The following is a 6,777-nucleotide window of genomic DNA, read 5'->3' on the forward strand; positions in this document are numbered from 1 at the left end:
GGCAAGAGTAGGGGTGGAGAAAAACAGATGGTCTCAGTCAACTATAGTCCTATTTGTTGGTTTTTTGAGAGAGGGTCTTGCTATGTTTTCCTTGCTGATTTAAGACTCCAGGTTCAAGTGATCCTCCTGCCTCAGCCTCCCAAATAGCTACACATCACACTTGGCTTCGAGCTATACTTTGAAGTAGATTTGATATGAACTTACTTGACTACAACTACATGCAATGTACACAAACACATTTCTTATTTGCTTCTAAGAGATCTTCAGATTTCCTAACTGCAGCTGAGATTTTCATTCTTAACCTCAAGATCCCAAGGAACTCTCCACTCAGTAAGCGCCAAAGGGGTCAGGAATAGATATGTGACCAAGGCTTAAGACATCTGCTTGGAATACTTTGAACCATTAAGTGGAAATATGCAACCTAAGTAGTATCTTGACCCCAAAATAGGAGAATTTTCTAGGGAAGATGTCAAAGAAACGGAGCTAGGTGGGAGAGAGATAAATAGAAATGTACTTTTGTCCTTTGCAGTCAATCCTGTCTAAGGCTGGATCTAATCATGTACTTCTAGTTAGCCATTTAATTTTCTGTTTTATTTCCCTAGTTTAAGTGGGGTTTCTGCTAGTAAAAACCTTAAAATCAATGTGCTGGGCTTGGTGGGGCACACCTTTAATCCCAGCACTTAGAAAGCAGAGGAGAATGGATTTCTGTGAGTTGGAGGCCAGCCTGGTCTACATAGCGAGTTCTTAGCCAGCCAGCGTTACCTAGATGACCGTATCTAAAAAACAAAACAAAACAAAACAAAACAAAACAAAACACATTTATCTTCCCATTATTATATAAATGGTGTTGTAAAATGTGACAAAAATATAAAACAATAGCCTGAATGAGAGTTCCTTAAGTGTACTGTGCGGGATATGGGGCTGTGCCACTCAACACTTACACTGTTCTGCCATGGTCATTTTCTCTTCTCGAAGCAAATTCACCATGCCATTCAAGAGTTTCTTACAAAATGAAAGAGGCTGTTTTTAAATTTTAAAGTTACTGTCTTGGGAGGGTGGGATGGGAGAGCTCTATAGTAGAGTTCATTGTTCACATTAACAAGGCCTGTGTTCATGCCCAGCACTCTCCCCTAAAAATGAAAACATTAAAACTAGTGAATCTTTGAATTGATTTTTCCATTCTATGTGAAGTTCAAGGTGACGCTTATATACATATAATTGAAAAGGGATGTTAATATTGAGTTGATAATATAGAAACTACTAGAGATCTTAACATGTATGTAAAGGTTTTCAGGTATCTGTCAGTCATTTATGCTTTTACTACATTTTACTTATTTATTATGTGGTGGGGAACGAGCATGCATGGCTCTCACATGGTGATTGAAGGACAGTTTGCCACACTTGATTATCCCTTTCCATCATGTAGGACCTGGGGATTGAAGTTAGACTGTCTGATGGGCATCTTACTGGCCCCTTTTATGTTTTTATCTTGTTTTGTTGTTTTGGTTTTTTGAGACAGGGTTTCTCTGTACAATAGTCCTGGTTGTTCTGGAACTTACTTCACAGACCAGGCTGACCTGGAACTCACTGAGATCTGCCTGCCTCTGCCTCCCCAGTCCTGGGATTAAAGGCGTGTGCCACCACCACCTGGCTTATGTTTTTTAAATATACATAAATGTGTATATTTACCACGTTTGGTTTTAAAACTTGTTATATCTACCACTGAACTACTGAAAATTGTATTATATAGAACTGGCCACTGGTGGGTGGTACAGGGACCAACAGGGAAACACCCTCAAAAACAGAACCTTGCCCTCACTCACCGCTGCCAGCCTGCTTCTCCTCGTGCGCTCCCACAGCCGCCGCTGCCTGGCAGAAATGCTTCGACTACCCACAGTCCTTCGCCAGATGAGACAAGTGTCCCAGGCACTGGCTCCTCATCTCACTTGGGCCTAAGCCAATGATGTAAAATTTGGCGCCGATGCTCCAGCCTTAATGCTTCAAGGTGTAGACCTTCTAGCCGATGCTGTAGCTGTTACAATCAGGCCAAAGGGAAGAACAGTGATTATTGAACAGAGTTGGGGAAGTCCCAAAGTAACAAAGGATGGGGTCACTGTTGCAAAGTCAATTGACTTAAAAGATAAATACAAAAATATCAGAGCTAAACTTGTTCAAGATGTTGCCAATAACACAAATGAAGAGGCTGGGGATGGCACCACCACTGCTACTGTTCTGGCACATTCTATTGCAAAGGGGCTAATCCAGTAGAAATCCCGAGAGGTGTCATGCTGGCTGTTGATGCTGTAATTGCTGAACTAAAAACGCAATCTAAACCTGTGACAACCCCTGAAGAAATTGCTCAGGTTGCTACAATTTCTGCAAATGGAGACAAAGACTATGGAAACATCGTTTCTGATGCAATGAAAAAGGTTGGAAGAAAGGGCATCATCACAGTGAAGGATGGAAAAACACTGAATGATGAATTAGAGATTATTGAAAGCATGAAGTTTGACAGAAGATATATTTCCCCATATTTTATTAACACATCAAAAGGTCAAAAATGTGATTTCCAAGATGCCTATGTTCTGTTGAGTGTAAAGAAGATTTCTTGTGTCCAGTCCATTGTCCCTGCTCTGGAAATTGCTAATGCTCATCAGAAGCCCTTGGTCATAATTGCTGAAGATGTGGATGGAGAAGCCCTAAGCACACTGGTTTTGAACAGGCTAAAAGTTGGTCTCCAGGTGTGGCAGTCAAAGCTCCAGGGTTTGGGGACAATAGGAAGAACCAGCTGAAAGATATGGCTATTGCCACTGGTGGTGCGGTATTTGGAGAAGAGGGGCTGAATCTAAATCTCGAAGATGTTCAAGCTCATGACTTAGGAAAAGTTGGAGAGGTCATTGTCACCAAAGATGACACCATGCTTTTGAAGGGAAAAGGTGACAAGGCTCAAATTGAGAAACGCATTCAAGAAATCACTGAGCAGCTAGACATCACAACGAGTGAATATGAAAAGGAGAAGCTGAGTGAGCTAAACTCTCCGATGGAGTAGCCGTGTTGAAGGTTGGAGGAACGAGTGATGTTGAAGTGAATGAGAAGAAAGACAGAGTTACAGATGCTCTCAATGCTACAAGAGCAGCCGTTGAAGAAAGCATTGTTCTAGGAGGGGGCTGCGCTCTGCTTCGGTGCTTCCCAGCTTTGGATTCCTTAAAGCCTTCTAATGACGATCAGAAAATAGGTATAGAAATCATTAAAAGAGCACTCAAAATTCCTGCAGTGACTATTGCCAAGAATGCAGGTGTTGAAGGATCTTTGATAGTTGAGAAAATTATGCAGAGTTCCCCGGAAGTTGGTTATGATACTATGCTTGGAGATTTTGTGAACATGGTGGAAAAGAGAATCATTGATCCAACAAAGGTTGTGAGAACTGCTTTGCTGGATGCTGCTGGGGTGGCCTCCTTGCTAACTACAGCAGAATCTGAAGTGACCAAAATTCCTAAGGAAGAGAAGGACCCTGGAATGGGCGCAATGGGTGGAATGGGAAGGGGTATGGGAGGTGGTATGTTCTAACTCCTAGAATAGTGCTTTGCCCTAATCAATGAACTGTGACAGGAAGCTCAAGGCAGGTTCCTCACTGCTCACTTCTGAGAAGTCACCTGAAGGAAGTGACTGAAGAGAGAGAAGGCTGGCTGATCACTGTGACCATCGGTTACTGATTTCCATTGATGATCTATAATGGTTTACTGCTGTCATTGTCCATGCCTACAGATAATTTATTTTGTATTTTTGAATAAAGACATTTGTACATTCCCGATACTGGGTGCAAGAGCCATATACCAGTGTCCTGCTTTCAACTTAAATCACCAAGGCATTTCTACTATTCTGTTACAGTCAGGATTGCAGCACTGTGTCACCAGATGAGAAGTTCAGAAGCAGCCTTTCTGTGGAGAGTAAGAATAATTGTCTACAAAGTAGAAGTATCCAATTATGTGACAACTTTTGTGTAATAAAATTTTGTTTAAAGTTAAAAAAACAAAACAAAACAAAACAGAATCTCTACTTGTAGGTATAATAGAAAAATGAAGAATGGATTTACCCTCTCATCTTAAATAGCTAGAAAACTGTATAAAGCATATGAGATAGTATTTTTGCAGATGTTGGACAATAGGCATTCAGGGCTGTGATGCCTGGCATAAGAGAATGAGAAGACAAAAGAGTCCTACAGGGGCTGTAATTCACGGACCACAGCACAAGCAGGGAACACATGCAAAGGCCTGGGCTTTCTTCGGCTGAGGAGGTAGTGTAAGCGGTAAATTCCTCTGGTCCTGCCCAGCCCACAATCCTGCGGCCACTTATCAAATAATCAATCAGGAGCTTAATATTATTTACAACTGTATGGCCTATGGCAGGCTTATTGCTAGCTAGGTCTCTCCTCTTAAATTAACCCATTTCTATTAACCTATGTTTTACCACAGCCTTACTGGTTTGCTGGCATCTTGCTGCTCCTTGGGCAGTGGCTGGCATCTCCCCTTCCACTATATTTCTTGGATTTTCCCCACCTGGCTCCATCCTGCCCTGCCATAGGCCAATGCAGTTTTACTTATCAACCAATCAGAGCAACACATATTCACAGCATACAGAAAGACATCCCTCAGCAAGGTAGAACTGGATTTGGAGCAGCTAAAATTTGTAGGCAAAGTATTAAAGAAAAGAGAAGCAAACAGAAACAGAATCTCCCAGATCTACAAAAGGCCACCTTGAGTTTTGCTAAGTGCAGGGAGACTACAGAGACTGGCAAAGAGCCTGAAAGGATAACAGGAGGAAGAAAATCCCTGGGAGGGCTATTCCCATTGGACCTACCCTGCATGTTCCCACCAGCGCTGGGCAGAGGCCTCAGAAAGGTGCTGTCTCTGGAGTGAGATCAAAATCAAGGTCGTCCAGAGGAAAGATGGTTGCTTGAGACTTGGAGGAAATGGGGGATTTCCTGTAAATGCTCTCATAAGAGTTTTTTTTTTAAGTAGTGGAGGTGTTCTGGAACTAGATTGTGATGGTCACTGCTCAACTGTATGTATCACTAAATTGATTCAAATACATATGTCTAGTGGTTGTATTTTGTTACTTATAAATTTTATCTCAATAAACCAAACTGGACACATTGTAACTATATGTAGGAAGTTTCTCCAGTCTCACCTGGCACTGCGGTCCTGCAGCCACTTATAAAATAATCATTCAGAGGCTTAATACTAATTGTACATTATAGAACCTATGGCTCAGGCTTCTTACTAGCTAGCTCTTATAACTTAACTCAACCCATAACTATTAATCTATGTATCACCATGTGTTCTGTGGCTTTACCTGTGTCCTATAACATGTTGCTTCTTGGGCTCACATCTCCCACTCTCTTTTCTCCTCCTACTATCTGTTGGTTAAGCAGCGGTGCTTGTGGCAGGCCATGCCAACAGAGGAGAGTGCTGGAGCCATGGTTACCTTTCTAGAGCTTTATTGAGAGAGAGAGAGAGAGAGAGAGAGAGAGAGAAGAGAAGAGAAGAGAAGAGAAGAGAAGAGAAGAAAGACCGCACAGAGGTGGGGGTACAGAAGGGGAGAGAGTGCGGAAAAGGAGAATGCACACAGGGCACGCCCTCTTTTTAGGCTGGGATGCCATTGCAGGCTGGTGACACAATTAAGGGCATAATCCTTACATCCCAGACTTTCGCTTATTATATATATATATATATATCAGGTAGATGGGAATAGGGGCGTCATCCCTCTCAAAAACCGCTTCCAGCTGATTTTTTTGGGTGTTGGTTGGCTCTTGGAGGAATGTAGAAGGAGAGTCTTCCAAGGTAGACAGCCGTTGTGGGATGCTGTCTGCCATTGGTTTGTTCTGGAGACATGTATCCCTCTTGGCTGTGGCTGGGAACCTTCTGTCTGACAAGATGCTGGTGACACAGAAAAAAGCTTAGAGAGAAAAGAATCATTATTATTTTATGTTGGTAGATCTGGCCTGTCCAGATGGATTTTGAAACATGTTAAGCTTTATCAGAGACAGATTATTTTAAAGCACCTGTTTCCTTTTCTAGTTCAGCATCCAGGAGACAGGTGATCAATTGTTAAAAACATCTCACAGTAATAGATGTTTAAATTAAAGTCTTTTTTGTAGTGCCCAGACGCTTTTGGGTTTGGGGGTGTAAATACCTTTTAGCTGTTACAGTTTCTTACTTGATGATCTCTGGACTCCAGTTCTGTGTTGGTCCTGTACCATTAGCTGAACAGTGAGTTAGAACAGAGAACTGGGAAGAGAAAAGCTTATGGTGTATGAGAATTTATTTTTTTGGAATTAGAGACAAGGTAAAGATCAGGGCCCTGTCTGTATGCACATGAGAAACACAGGCAGTAGATTGGAGTGAGACAATGAGCTCGTATCTTAGCTGGAAATCCTTTTTTATTAGGTAACCCTGAAAGTGCAATTAAATCTGAAGTGAGTAAGGCTGTCCTCTGTACCCGACAATAGAGAAATGAGGAGGTGTAACATCCCAAAACTCCCAGGACTGAGTCAGTGGCTCTGGTGTCCAGAAGGAAAGAACCAACCGGATCACTTCCCTGCTGAGTTCTGGGTTCCCTGCCATGTCTGTAGCCAAGCCTAGGTTTGCTGGAGTTCTTAGCTTGATGTACCCATGCGTCTTGGCACCTGGGGGCAGTCAGCTGACTGGTTGTCTTTCTAGGCGACACTTTTAACAAGGCTGTTGATGGCCTGGCAGGGCATTCGCTAGCCCATGACCT

General features: G+C 42.5%; 1 pseudogene; it reads left to right on the forward strand.

The window, feature by feature from the left end:
• Positions 1 to 1,878: 1,878 nt before the first annotated feature.
• On the forward strand, positions 1,879 to 3,567 carry LOC118594909 (annotated as a pseudogene).
• Positions 3,568 to 6,777: the final 3,210 nt, after the last annotated feature.

Source organism: Onychomys torridus, chromosome 13, assembly GCF_903995425.1.
Source record: "Onychomys torridus chromosome 13, mOncTor1.1, whole genome shotgun sequence".
NCBI lineage: Eukaryota > Metazoa > Chordata > Mammalia > Rodentia > Cricetidae > Onychomys > Onychomys torridus.